We start from the raw sequence: 15680 nt of genomic DNA, 5'->3' as shown, positions 1-15680 counted from the left end.
AGGACGACACAGAGAGAGGTTTCCAACTTAAAGACGAGACTGATTCCATCGACATCTTCATGTGGGGGGAAGCCACTGAGCTATGCAATGGATTATCAGTCGGAGATGTCGTTAAGGTTACCAACATGAAGATCCATCAGTTCTTTGAAACAACGCTGAACTCAACTGTATACAGCAGAATTGAAAAGGTACCTGCAGTTATCTCCTCGTTCTACTTTTATAAAGCTACAAGTCAGCCATATTTGTTTTGAAGTCTGTGGAATGAGACAAATCTGGACGCTAAATTTGGCATCCTGAAAAGACACAATATGTAATTTGCAAGGGAATGTGAAGGAAAATTGCCTAAAAATCTTCAAGGGGCTTGAAAAGTGGCGTTCTCCAGCTAGGTAGCATATTTAAGGAAATATTACAGGAAATAATCAGTAAGTAAGTAAGTGTTACGGCCACAGCAAACAAACACAACTTAAATGTCACCGTCAACATATCGAAGAACACCAAACACCAAGGATTAGTTAAAGTAAATTAAAGTTTATTCACAACTTAACTATTAATGCTTTAACCAGAACCAACCAGAAAGAAACCCCCTTCAGCTCAATTTCAAAAACAGTTAGTGATGATTAACTCGGTCAAAAGCCTTGGAGGCATCAATTAAACCATTTTAAAACAGAAGAATTATTCCTTTTATAGGTTTCTACAATTTCCTTCAGTGTGTAAATACATAGATTGGTACAATTTCATTTAATTTGATTTATACTTTTTATTGATCCCCAGTGGGGAAATTACAATTTACTTGTTAGAAATAACTACACACAGGCCTGAAATACACACACACACACACACACACACACACAAATACTCATGCACAAATGAAGAGATGTCAGAGTGAGGGGGCTGCCAGTGCTGGACCAGCGCACTGAGCGGTTGGGGAGGGGGGGGTATGGTGCCTTGCTCAAGAGCACCTGGCAGTGCCCAGGAGCTGAATTGGCATCTCTTCAGCTACCAGTCCACACTCCTACGGACTGAGCTACTGCCACACCCATGCTTAGCCTTAAAGCCAAACTGGTTGTCTGAAGTGTACAAATAAACACACAACCTATCTAATTAAAAATTCTTTCCAGGGCTTTTGATAATACTCTGGCTAAAGCGATTTGTCTATAATTATCCACGCTCCCCACCTTGCCGACTTTATCCTTAATGAGAGGTGCAAGAGTAACGGACAACATCGAGTCTGGTGCAGAAATGGTATAGGTTTGTATGTATCTATTGATCATTTTACATACATAAAGAACACTAATACACAATACATGCAAGGGTACACAGACAACTAGCAGAGATTCTTCACGACCATACATTGCCAGGTCTCTATTATATTTTCTAGTCATACATGAGCTGGAGAACATATAGCATAACCTGCACTAACTCGTTAGTGAAGTCTCTCGTGTGTGTTTTCTGTTGGTCCGAGGAGAGAAGAATGCCGCAGTGCGTCTGCACTATACTACATTACTATAATAACAAAGGGGGGCCCCATCTTGTGGCACTACTAAGGATTGCAGTTATGACTGTCTGTTACATCATGTGACATGGCCAAGTGTTCACAAAACAAGAAAGACAAAGGGTTAACATGTAAATAATATAAAATCATATATAAAAAGAGAAATCAAGCAATAATAATTATAGACCTTTAAACTTGAATGAAAAAAGGAAAAGATTGGTTAGACTGTTAATGTCAATCTCTCTTTTGCAGGTTCAAAGTGTCGGCACCAAGAATGTGAGAATTGAGATTATAGGGATCATAAAAGCCAGTCAGGAGGAGACTTACCTGGAGGCAGAGTTCAACAACCAGCCGCACATGTTTGTTGTGGATTCTCTACTTCTGGCAAAGACGTTTAACTTCAAACTGGATAAAGATTTTGAAGAAAGCCTTCTTAAAATAAATAATAAATAAAATACCACTCTCAGCAGATGCAGAAATACAAGGAACCGTATCGCTGAACTCAACTGTATACAGCAGAATTGAAAAGGTACTTGCAGTGATCTCCTCGCTCTACTTTTATGAAGCCACAAATCAGCCATGTTTGTTGTTAAATCTGTGGAATGAGGCACATCTGGACGCTAAATTAGGAATCCTACTATGCTGAAGGGATGATCGCCATACTAGCCTCTGATTGGCTAGTATTCATTGGTAAGGTTAGGGCATGATGAGTGAGACTGGTTAGATTAGGGCTGCACAATTAATCTAATCGTAGTTGCGATGTCACTATGTGGGATTAAATTAACGCAAAACAATGTGTGATTTAAGTAAAGAAAAAGGTATGCCTTTACTTGTGACACTCTAGTCTCTGTGTGTACTGCAGTCTTAACGTTGTAACACCCTTCACTTTACCAATGGTACTGACAACAGATGAATCCACCGTGTCTTAAGAAGCTTGTTGCTTTATTTTTCACTGACTTTTAGCTGACTTTAAATCGTCTTTGCTATCTCCTCTCGCTTTTTGCTCACACAGCCGCTACTCTGCGACACCTCTCCCTCCTTGCTTACCAATCACTCACTGATGTCCTTCACTTAACGCACCTGTCCGCGATTAAACACAAACGATCCAAATAGATCCCACAATCAAACTCACGCGAATAGCGTGACACAAAGCTTTTATTTCGCCTTGGTGGGAACATGCATGCTAACCTTCATAACAATTTCCACAAATTATATGACCAATCACTAGTCTCTGTTTAGGCAGTGTCTCATGTGTCGTGTATGGTCACGTGAGTATCAGAAGTGTTGAGAGTTTTAGAGCATGCAAACTTTAAGAAGAGGTAGTACAAACAACATGGTCTCAGTTTCCACTCCTATGCTGATGATACACAGCTCTATATCACAACCAAACCATCCACTCCGCTCCACCCTCTCCCTGGTCAACTGTCTGCATGACATCAACGTCTGGATGTCTACCAACCTACTCAAACTGAACAGTAATAGGGCAGAGCTCGTGCTTGTGGCTCCCAGGGCGCTGCTCCTTAAGGTTAGATATCTCTTCCTGGATGTTGACGGGTCCTCCATCTGCCCATCCTCCGAGGTCCACAACCTTAGTGTAATCTAGTCTATATCCTCGTTGTTCCACTTCAGGGATTGCTCCGGTGCCGCAGGAAATTTTGCCAGATGTCCGTTACCTTCCTCTGTCTTTGTGTTGGCGTTCTAACCTCTGGTGGATTTCTGAGGACTATGTTAACTGCTCCTCAGATCTCTGCAGGGTAAATCCAGACAGCTAGCTAGATCTGTCCAATCTGAGTTTTCTCTCGCACAAATATTTTGTAGCGGCTCTGTGTGGAGCTTAGCGCTGCCCATGTTGATTCTGATTGGTTTAAAGAAATTCCATTAAACCAGAGCATGATTTCTTCCCACCCCAGAATGCTATGTGGAGTAGCCAGACCGTCCTTCAGCGCGCTTTGGAGGACGGTCTGGAAAAGCGAGACTAGGTGTAATCTGACCTCGATCCACACCAACTTTGCGAAACAAAAACAAACCAAGGGGAAAACGCTTCAAGTTTTAAAACCCATCAACTGATTTGGACCAAAGCAAACAAACTATAGGTGTGAAAACACCCTTAAACTCTTTGTATAATTCAACAGAAACACTGCTGTGTGTGTATTTTGTCTTATACTGAGAGGTATTTCCGATATTTGACAATATATTAGGGCAGGGGTCTTCAACGTGTTTTAAACCAAGGAACCCTTAACTGAAAGAGAGTTGGAGCAGGGACCCCCTACTACATATATTGTATAAAATGAAGTTGCATATTAAACTGGGCCTATAATGACGTGTAGGGCGGCCAGAAGCCTTTATACATACTTTTTTAGTGCATAGAATACTAAGCTATTAAAATAATGATTGTCGGCATGATTTTATAAATTATCTTTTAATGTTACACATACATGTGACACAGTGAATCTTTAGGATGAACTGTATCCGTGGATGGTCTTAGTAACTACTTTACCTATAGGCCAGTGAGCCTATCATCAGCGGGGATTTATATTTGACTCTGAGGACCCCTAGGGGTCCCGGACCCCCTGTTGAAGATCTCTGTATTAGAGGAATTCTATCTAATGTTGTTTTAATCTTGTGGTTTGTTCAGATGGATCCTGTAGAGCAAGAAGAGCAATATTCGTCCCTGGAAGCAGCTGAACCCTCCAAAATCTTCAAGGTAGCAGCAGGGACGTCTGTTCTACAGATGTATGATCTGTTTCAAATGTGATTTACTTTCCTCTCAAGTTGCTGTAATATAGAAGTTCTCTTTGAGGCGTAAATCTAGTAAAGCCGTCAGTGACATTTGAGGGTTTCCTCTTTGCTACGTTTGTAGCCATTAACCAGTTTTTTTTAGTTTTTTTTATTTGTCTCTCTGTGTTGCAGATGTCATCAAGGCTTTTAGAAAAAAGGTGGAAAAGAGCGCTGAGCTCCATCCTGGAGAAGCTGACTGAGCGACAATTTGCGAAGATGCTTTTCAATCTGGTCAAAATCCCTGTAAAATTGAACACTGGCAAAGCCAGAAGATATATCTCTTATTTAATCTTCGAGCACTTCGGGACAGAAGGGTCCATCTCTGAAATAGATAAAATAATGAAGATGATACCAGTAAATGACGCTGCCATCCAGAAGCTGCTGCGGCCCTTTGTGGAGGAACTGAAGAAACAACGGCAGGAGGAAAAAGGTTTGAAGAGTTCATACGATTAACAATTTGAATCAAAGCAATCTTCCTCTCCAGCTCTTTTAATTTAAAAAGAAATATTTCTTTTTAAATTAATATTTAATTAAATATTAATTCTTCTTTTTTTCTTTTTCAGGGACGACGAGCAATCATGCTTCTGGTCCAGGATCAGTGACCAAGAAGCCCAAAACTTTTTTTGACTTGGTAACAAATGCTTTAGCTTAACTTACATAAATAAAGATGCTAAAATAGATATTTCAATATTTGACTTGTTAACAAAATGATTGTTGCACATGTAACTTTGGGCATAACGTTAGCTAAGTGTCTTCCCATTCTCTTCCTGCTGATTCCTCACGTCTGTTTCCGTCTGTAGCTCCGTTTTTGGGGTCGGCAGCTTATAAAAATTTAAGATAAGGGTTCTTTGACTTTACATTGTTGGTGAATATCACCACACAGCAGCTTTTAGGCATTTATCTGTTGTTTGCGCGCAGACGGAGTGACGAGGAGGCGCCTTCACGCAATAGATAGCAGGAATTTTTTACCCCTTCGTTGGGGGCGGGACTTCAATGTGATCTGTCACGGTGTAGTGAACACAAAAGCCTTGAGCTTACCTGTTGCGTCAGACAGCTAGGTGTTACAATGTGGGTTGTTGATCAAAGTCTGACTCCTGTGTTGTGTACAGGGACTGAAGTTAACTTTTTTTGGCCACCAGCCACTGTGATTGTAAAATCCACTAGCCACATAGGCTTTTTACCAGCCAATTTTTTTGCCTCATAAAGGTGAAATACAGGAACTGCACAAGCATCGTTCTTGAACTTGTTAAGAATACACATTTAAGTGCTGTCAAGTTATTAACGAAATCAATATAATGAATGACTCTTATCAAACATATTTTTTATCTTTTTATTTAATGATTTCCCCTGTCAGAGTTATCATATACCGACTGCTCCTCTGAGTCCACAAAAAAGGAGCAGACACACTCCTCTTCCTCCACCTCTTTCTCTGAGCAATACACACGACCGTCACAGCAGTACGTTTGTTCTGTACTGCTGTCGTAAATCAGCACCTCACGAACCTTGCCATTGTCGCCAACTGTCCACTTGATAATAAAACATCTTCTTTTACTTTTCTTTGAATCGTCCTCATCTTTTTGTTGGTTGCTTGTTTCAGCCGGCCTCTTCACCCCAGTATTGCGCCACCACATTTTTAGCTCAAATCCAAGCAAATGGCGGACTTGGTTGAAATGTGAAAGAACAACTAGAAAAACCAACTCTGAATCACTCAATTCTTATTGGCTGCCAAGGTGGCAGGTAGATGACAGTTTTACCCGCCAATGGCAAAATTCACCTGCATTTGGTGCGTGGTCGGGTATTAATTTCAGGCCCTGGTTGTGTAGCTGTTCTGCATGTGATACAACCCTGACATCACTCCTTTCTGAAAGATCTGATTGGCTGTATCAAAATAAAGTAAACAGAGAACTAACCGTATATCACCAGATTAATACATAACTAGGGGGCACCATCACAGAACAATTAAGGTATAAAATATAAATGTTTCCCTTTTGGTTGCTGATTATTTCTTAAAGGACAACACAAACTGACAAACGACTTTTCATTATCTTTCAGGTCCAATTGGGGCAATTCAACAACGGAATGTCCCAGTAGAGGACATCGACCCAGTAGAGGACATCGACCCAGTAGAGGACATCGACCCAGTAGAGGACATTGACCAAACAGTAGGGTTGGGTACCGAACGTAAAATCAAATGGTGCCAAATTTCGGTACTTTCACGTGCATCAGGAGCAGTGAGCACCAGCTGAGGATATGCCTGAAGGGTTCTACGAGCTGAGCGGACTAAGTCCGCTATGAGCCATCAAAGCTAATGCTTTGCTAGCAAGATTCAAAGTCAATAACATTGTGTACAGTTGACAATCAGTAATAATAATTGTAAGTATGTTTAACATCAAGACAAGCCAGCTATCCAGCCATGTCATTAGCCGCTTTACGACCGGAGGGATTTTTGCAGTTCCTAGAACATAACGTTCCTAGAACCCTTTTTTTCTCATGTTCCGACTGGACCAATTTGGGGATTTTTAAGTTCCTCTGGCCACAGTTCCTGTAACTCTTTCAGCTCCTACTTCAGGGTAGGGTCTTTTCCCTTTTCCCTTTCCCGCATGTGGTGGTTAGATGGCTGTGTTATAATAACAAAAGGTCAGTTCCTATGGCCACTTGGCAAGTGTGAATGCAAATGGAAAAAACTGTTTTGGGGAAGAGTAGATAGTAGAACTGTTTAGAAGTGGACAATATAACGACACTAAAGGGGCACTAAAACTTACTTCTTGCAGCTTGTGTGTTAGCGCCATCCTGTGGTGTTCAGAGGACAAGGCACTGAAGCACAACTCAGGGTTGGAAATAACAGATTCACATTTCCTTTTTGTTTTAATGCAGCGCATTGATTTAGAACAGTAAACAGTCAGTTTCACCGGAAAACTCCTTTAGTAGGTGTCCTATAACACTTTTTTCAAATTCTTTTTGGCTCTTACCTGAAAGAGTTGACATTCTTAAAAAAGAATTACACGAGAACTACTTAGTAGTAGTAGCAGTAGTTTGATCAATGTTTGAGCTTGACAGTGTTTTTTTTTTTAAATGTTTACTGGCCATTGTTCATACGTTCATATTTTTATATTTTTAGGAGGGGGATAAAACGTTGGCTGGGGAGGGTGTTTGTATTGTGTTTAAATAAAATGTTTAAACTGAGAAGTTGTGAGTTTTTTTGTAGTTGTTACAACGAGGCGTTACAGTTTCAGTAAGAGTAAGAGTAAGGTAGCGAAAAAAGTACAGTTGAATACTGAGACCGAACACCAGGCACCGTACCGATATTGGTTCAGATGCGAATGGTACCTAACCCTACCAAACAGTGAAAAGCGTCACAGAAGAGGACAGCGACCCAGCAGAGAAAAGACTGTTCTCAGTTCAGACAGAGTTTGTAAAAAGAGTGTCTGATGCTAATCTAAACCAGCGTCTGGATAAACTCCTTGAATGTGATGTTATAAATGATGAGGAAAAGCAGTCAGTCAGATCAAAAACTAGAGCAGACAAAGCACGAGAAGTGATCGTCAAGGTGCGAAGAAAGTTAAATAAAGCCAGCTTAGTTCTAATCGCTGCTCTCCGTGAGGTGGATTCACTCCTTTCGAAAATGTTAAGCTGAAAATTCAAAGTTATTTATTAGTCATGTGCACAACAATAACAGGAGTAGTCATTGACAATGAAAATCTTAGGCCTGGTTGGGACACTTTACAGATGGAGTAGGTCTAGAGACCACACTCAGTAATTTACAGAGGCCCAACAATTCTTCTATGAGCAAATGCATTTGGTGCGGCAGTGGCGAGGAAAGACTTCGTTTTAACAGGAAGAACCTCGGACAGGACCTGGCTCTTGGTGGGCGGCCATCTGCGTCATGCAGATAAAGTATCACACCATGGAAATTGTCAGCCTTCAGTCCAAGGTGGGCCGACAGGGAGCGTCTGTTGCCCTAGTTTTTGCGGTGTGTCTTGCACCAACGCTGCTGGTTTATAAATCACTAAACGGTTTAGGGCCAAAATACATTTCTGATCTGCTACTACACTATGACCCACCCAGACCTCTCAGGTGGTCTGGGACAGGTCTGCTTGTTGTCCCCAGAGTCAGAACTAAACAGAGGAAAGCAGCGTTCAGTTTTTATGCTCCACATATCTGGAACAAACTCCCAGAAAACTGCAGGTCCGCCGCAACTCTCAGTTCTTTTAAATCAAGGCTGAAGACCTATCTTTTTGATGTTGCCTTTCTTTAATTTCTTATACTGCACTGTGAATTGTATTCTCGTATTTTATCTGTTTTTAATTTTTTATTCATTTTTAACTGCTCTTTAATGTTTTTTGTAAAGCACTTTGAATTGCCCTGTTGCTCAAATGTGCTGTAGAAATAAAGCTGCCTTGCCTTGCCTTACACGTCAGCGTAGAAGCTGTCGGTCAGAGGAATCGATCTGATTTGTTGTTCAGCTTAAGTGAAGAAGTGCACGAGAACAGAAACGGTAGTGAGGAAAGCAAACAAACAACTGTGAGAGGGCACACACAGAAAAATCCTTTCATTCATCGTTATCTTCATCTCAACATGTCTTTTAAAATATCTACATACCTAGTGTATGTAAGGGTTAAGTGACTACATGTGATTTTAGCCCAGAATCACCATGAAGAGATGAGGTTCGCAGAATCAGTGAACTCCGTTTTATAGAATGGCTTTTTAACTTTTAACTAAACTTTCTATTTTACTGCTTTTATGCTTTTTTATTTGCACATTTTAATTGTTGATAAATGTTTTTTTGTTTTTCTGTTTGTCTCCTCTCTTCTATATTCTGTTTTTTGTCTTGTTTTTATTTACCCACTTTTGTCTCTCTAATGTTTGTCTCTCTGTTGGTTCAATGACCTCTGGATATCCTACTTTAGTCTTGTTTTGTCTGTCAAAGTACTTTGTAAACTCTGTTTTTAAAAGGTGCTATATACATAAAGTTATTATTATGTGATTATCAGAAGCATCCAGGCTTTGAAGAGACATTGTGTGGATTGTGCCGATTCAGAAGAAAACTGTTCTTTTCTCGTAAATTTGTGACTTTATAATCATAGCGACTATTCAAGTTTTTCTCCTAATTCTTTCTTTAACATTACAGTAAAGCATTATTTTTTCCCATATGATGGTCTCAGCGTGTGTGTGTGTGTGTGTGTGTGTGTGTGTGTGTGTGTCTCCAGGCTTTGAAGTACATCTTTACCACTCTAATCTCTGAATATAACCCCTCTCCCTCGGCTCCTTAGTTATTATTTTTTACTACAACTCAAGTTGCCGTGAGAGTGTTATTTTTGTACTTACAATGGCCCTACTACGCCGTCGTAATTTTGTCTTTAAAACGTCATAGTAAATAGTTCAAAATGCCCGTTCTAATTACCCACATCTTCAAATGTCATGTTTTGTCCAAAAACAAAGAAGAGCTTCACATCTTTCAGGTGTCAAGCTGGAACCAGGAATGTTTTGGTGTTTTTTTGCTAAGAACAAAAATACTAAAACGATAATTTGATCGTCAAAATATGATGAGAAGAGTAAAGTGTTCACAGGAAACAACCATGTTGCAGTTGTTTCCTCTCATGAAATGATATCTGTGATAGGACTTTAAACCCAACATATTTCCAGTTTATTCTGGTGTTTGTCTTTAAGGCCTTTCAGAAGCTGGAACCAGGAATGTTTTTTTTGTACTTTTCCTAAAATAAATTTACTAAAACAATTATTTGATCAAATACTTGCAGAACAAATTTTCTGAGGATTAACGACTCGACTAAAACGTCGCAGCTTCATTACATTACACCTGCCACAAACATTTAATGGCCCACAATGACTGCTATGTGCCAGCATTGTTTGACAAATAAAAACAGTCCATAAAGACCTTGAACATGCCTTCTCCAGACACAACTACACAAACAATGAACCATTTACCTTCCAACCTTTGATATTCTCTTCTGCTGCACAAATACATCCAGAAAAACAGGAAACAGTGAGTTAAATCAGTCACCATTACGTCACTTATAGTTTGAACCATAATCCTATAGTGTTTTTTTGTAATTGATTAACAATAATTGTTGATTGTGAAGGATCTGATATCCATTTATTTTTCTAGAAGGAATTAACAATAAAGTGTTTAATTAATACTCACTTTGTTCTTTTTTGTTTGAGGTTTGTCGGCAGTCAGAGGTGCTCTCAGTGGAGGAAGTAACAGGTAAATACTTCTATCTGCAGGGAGTGGAAGATACCAACTCAAAACATGTTTCACCAACCTGCCTGTTGCTCTAGTTATCTAGAATAAATGCTTAAATATATTTGGAAACGTCAAATATTGTACTTTTTCCAACTATGACTAATGACTAATCCTCAAAATAAAAACATCCAGTTTCAAACTCAGGGCCAGATGTACTAACGCTTTTGCGCCCACTTCAGGCGTATTTGTTTTCGTAAAAGCAGGACGAGGTAAAAGCGCAGACTGCCCATCGTGGGAACTAAAAATGGCAAATTGCGCTTTTCCGTGTCATGCATATGTCCGTGTCATGAGTTTCCCATACAGAGATGGGACGGGATGCGTAAAGTGCGCCTAATTATGTATTATGTACAAAAACCTACCGTGACAGCGCACCTCTATTTTGTGGTGAAAATTCTCCGCCTCTTAAAAGCAGGTGTAAACCAGGAAGTGGGGTTTCCTGGCATATGCCTCCTGGTGAAATGGCAGCAGTAATCTGAGCAAGATGAAGACATAGGCCAAGGAGACGAGCTGCCACAAGGATCACACTTTTTCAGTTGAGTGAACACGAAATCATTAAGTGTTACAGATTAAGCAGCCATGTAATATTACAGTTACTGGAAGAAATCAAAGATGACATTGAATCTCTGACTCAGCGGTCACATTCCATTCCAGCAGTTGTTAAACTCCTCGCTACGTTACAAATATTGGCATCAGGATCATGTCAAACCTGTCCTAGCATCAGCAGTGGGAATATCTCAGTCTGCACTCAGCCGTATCATAGCACCAGTTCTTAGCGCTTTGCTACAGCGCAATTTACGATATAGTGGGCGGAGAAAGGCGCTGATTACCTGCTGAACTGCAAGTTTGGTAAATACGACGTGAGCTGAAGTATCACAGCGTGCGCTTTCTCCTGGTTGGCCATGGCGCTGATAATGCTACATTTGCAAATGTACGTACATCTGGCCCTCAGTGGTTTCTTTGACATGACAAATACTTTCAAAGTACTAAATGGTTAAAAAGACAAAATACACAAAGCAAAAGCTATACCTCAGACATCGTGGACAAAGCCAGTGAATGAGTGCGTACTTCTGCTTACAGTTGAGGAGGCAGGTTTGAGTCCACACGGCTAAAACAATGTGGTCATATGTGGTCAGACCATCTCTTAATGTGGTCCAAGTATTCATACTTGTACTTAGAGCTGTCCACTAGTGATCTGATCACTTTGATGTCAAAGCCAGGTCTGAATGTGGTCTCAGACTTTTTCTTTGATCGAACCACAAGCTTAGAGTGATTGTTTTGTAATTAATGTGTGTGTGAAGGATCTTTAATTCATTTTTCAAAAGGAATTAGCAGAAAAGTGTTTAATCAATACTCACTTTGTCCTTTTTTTGTTGGAGATTTGTTAGCAGTCGGCAGTCTGAGGTGCTCTCAGTGGAGGAAGTAACTACTTCTAAATACTCTTATCTGCAGGGAGTGGAAGATACCAACTCAAATCATGTTTCACCAACCTGCCTGTTGCTCTACTTACATAATTTCCTCGCGTCTTCCGTGCTTCCTCTGTGGGACGGACTAAGACACGAAGGAAGGAAAGCAAGTGAAGGAAACTTTGATACACTTTAGGAGAACTGAGAGTCACCTATAGATGAGTATTGAGAGGATTCTTCTGTGCTCTCTCCGCTCTCAGTCGTTTTCTTGCTTTCCTCACTACAGTTTTTCTTCTTCTTATGCAATTCCCTTTAGCTTAACAACAAATTAGATGAGTTTCTCTCACCAAAAGCTGATTAAACATGTTGAAATGTCCAAAAAAAAGTCACATGCCGGCCGCCCGCAAAAACTAGAGCGACAGACACTCAACGTTGGCCCAACTTGGACTGACAGCCAACGGTCTCCTGGGTGTGTCCGTTTAGCAAATGAGTGCACTTCTACTGTTGATATTTTAACTACATCAAACAGATGGGCGCCCACCAAGCAACGTGATATCATGACTTCGCGTAAACATACATGCCATTTTCCTAAAGTCAAGTGGCGTGTTATCTGTACGCATTTTGAGCTATCTGCGTGTATGTCCACGCCGTATACAGCGGACGGCAGTCTGCAACGTCACAGCGTAAACATACACGCCACTTTCTAAAGTCACGTGGCGTGTTATCGCGAGGCTACGGTTGGGTTTACAAAACGTCACACGCGGGTTGGGATTAGGAAAAGAAGAATCGTGGAAAGGAAACGTGACACGCGGGACATGAAGGAAACACCACATGCAGGACACGATCCCCGGTCTCCTGGGTGAAAGTCCTGTGTAATGTAAGTCAATGGAGGCCAAACGGCATTGATAAACACGCTAAAAAGCGAATATGCGTCTTGATAACACACCAATAATGGCACACGAATTGGCGTGTCATACATACGCCACTTCATGAGATCAGTCTGCACCAAGAGTCAAGTTCTGTCCGAGGTGTCTGCTGTTAAAGGGAAGTCTTCGTCGCAGCTGTTGCACTAAATGCTTGCTCTTGGTGGGAATTGTTGGCTCTCTGTAAATTATAGTGTGGTCTAGACCGACTCTAAATGTAAACTGTCCTGAGAGACTTCTGGTATGATTGGACACTATAAATAAAAAAGCCACGCTGCATTAAGCGGTATTTGTTTCTCTTTTTATTTTTCTAAAGTAACGATTACATCAGAGGCTGCAAAAATATAAAAGGAATATAAAAAGAAATGTATAAAAATGACCAACTAGTATCTCTTTAATCATCAGGAGAATAATCTTCACTCAGACATATTTTTCTCAATTGTTTTTTTCTAATTTCACATCTGCATCTTGTTTGTCCATCAGTGATGTTCTGCCTCCATCTAGTGGCCAAAACAAAGAACAACATGTTTTCTTCTCCCTTTGAATCACTTTCATAGTAAACATTTACTTAATAAAACAGGCTTAAACAGAATCTAATCTAAAGATGACAATAGTGAATGTGTAACATCAGTTATTACAGATCATCATCACACTCCACAGTTTCTTGCTTTAGCTTCAGATTAATTTCATCACTTTTGAAACACATTGATCCACCTCACAGAGAGTATGGATCAGAAGTGAGCAGGCTTCTGGTCCCTTCTCCCGCACCAGGTCGATCAGGTCTCGTGCTTTCTCAGCTTTGACTTTTGTTTTGACTGACTGCATTTCCTCATCATTTATGAAACCATGCTCAAGGAGTTTATCCAGAAGCTGGTTTAGATTAGCATCAGACACTCTTTTTACAAACTCTGTCCGAACTTTTAACAGCTTTTCCTCTGCTGGGACGCTGTCCTCTGCTGGGACATTCCTCTGTTGAATTGTCCCACTTGGACCTGGAACCAGGGAAAAGATTCTTGTCATTTTGTGTTATGAGATGAATGATGGTATGAATAATTTGGATCAATCAATTCAAAGGCAGTCTGATGTAGAGGGTGACACAGGAATCAATTGTTGCTCCCATCCCGAGCCCACGAAAATACTCCCGTCATGTCCTGATCACGTGACTGCCCCCCTCCCCCCCAAAAAAATCCTGTCCTGCAAAATCCCAAGAGAAAGACTCCCGAATCCCGTCCCGCTCCCGTTTGGTTCCCTATGTTGTCTAAAGTTATATCAGACTCTGTAGCATGTTTGGTTAATTGCGGTCCAATCACTGAGGTTGCCGTAGAAATTTAGGCTACACTATACATGCATTACCTGCAGGCCTAGGCCATTTCATTACGTGATTCCTAACAGAGATCTTCTCACACTCTCACTCACACAAACATTTATCGATTTAGGGTAGGTTAGAAGAATCGCTGTCTGCGGCTAGCAGTAGCCTATCAACAAACGTATTGGGAGTTGTAAGTGGTTCTCTTTTCTAAAACGAAATGCCTCGCAATCTTTTGGGCGCACTCACCGCATTGCAGCGTCATTTTTTTATTTAATATCCGACTCTGTCCCGCTCCCGCCTGCCCCCTTTGATTTCTATGCTCTATTCCGTCCCTATCACGTTACCAACAGTGAAATTAACTCCCGTTATGCGGGTCACTGTATTCCCGCGGGAGTCCCAAAAAAATGTCACCCTCTAGTCTGATGGAATGAAACTTGAATGTCTGGATTGAAAATCGGAAGTCATGAAGGCATCTTGTGTTTTTGAGGAGATTAATCTGAACGGATGCTGACACTATAAACAAATCATCATGAAACTAGTGTTAGCAATCTAAAGTAATAAAGAGATAATGAATATCTTGGTTACTGCATGAACGGGCAAGCTAACCTACCAGCTGCAGTTTTTCGCCTCTTGGTCAATCCTGAATCAGCTTCAAGTGTGCTTGTCGTCCCTGAAAAAGACATTTTAAAAGTTAAAAACACACAAATTGAAGATTATTCTCTCACTTGACTCATTTTTCAGTGTATTTGTCTGAATCTTTCTTTGTACAGACATGTTTAGTTTAAGGTTGCTTTCACACCTGAGCAATTTCAACCCTGGAGCGTTTTGGTGGGATAGTCCGGTTGGTTTGAGCCCGTGTGAAAGTTCATCTTTGGGGTCTCGGTTCTCTTCCAAGTGCTGTAGAGTTTGGTTCACTTTAGGTGAGAACCGGATCTGACCCAAATACAGGAAGTGAACCAAAAAACAGACTGCAGTTTCAACTACCACCATTACGGACTTCTATAGGATTTAGGGGTGATGTCTTTTAGATCCATCCAAGATATTGTGAGCACACATGGCTGTAGGTCTGTTTGAAAACACATCATCATCTCTCTCTCCTTCAGTTGCTGTCTGTCAGCTGCTCAGATTGATCTCCTTCTTCTACAATATTAGAAACACTAAAGCAAAACCAGAAACCCCAACACGTTATAAATTTTGTGTTGCTCCATTCTTTTAAGTGTCGGCGAATTTCACTCAGATATTCTGTCCATCAGACCAGCGAATGTTTGTTTACGTTTGAGAAAGTGCAGTGTGAACGCAAACTGAACCAAATGAAAAATGCAACAATGTTGCAACTTAACCCCCAAATCACACCGAGTCTACCCAAACTATAAATGTGAAAGTGGCCTAAATGTCACACCACCCTACCACAGTGTCATAGTATGGATTTCGTCAGGGGCTCAGTGTGTGTTGACCTACCAGCTGCAGGTTTTCGCTTCCTGGCCTCTGATCCTGACGTACTCACACATTCGCT

General features: G+C 40.8%; 1 protein-coding gene and 1 long non-coding RNA gene across 2 annotated transcripts in view; both read left to right on the top strand.

Annotated features, from left to right (window-relative positions):
• Nucleotides 1-15680, top strand: part of LOC116054973 — a 137402-nt gene that overhangs the window by 25445 nt on the left and 96277 nt on the right. The gene's annotated exons all lie outside the window — the stretch shown is intronic.
• LOC118492991 lies at nt 1154-11632 on the top strand. Its single transcript, XR_004894917.1, has 3 exons — nt 1154-1444; nt 6908-6911; nt 11622-11632. It is a non-coding gene; the product is annotated as an uncharacterized LOC118492991 (long non-coding RNA).

The sequence above is a fragment of the Sander lucioperca genome, chromosome 13, assembly GCF_008315115.2.
Source record: "Sander lucioperca isolate FBNREF2018 chromosome 13, SLUC_FBN_1.2, whole genome shotgun sequence".
Lineage (NCBI taxonomy): Eukaryota > Metazoa > Chordata > Actinopteri > Perciformes > Percidae > Sander > Sander lucioperca.
This window is presented reverse-complemented; position numbering and strand designations above follow the sequence as displayed.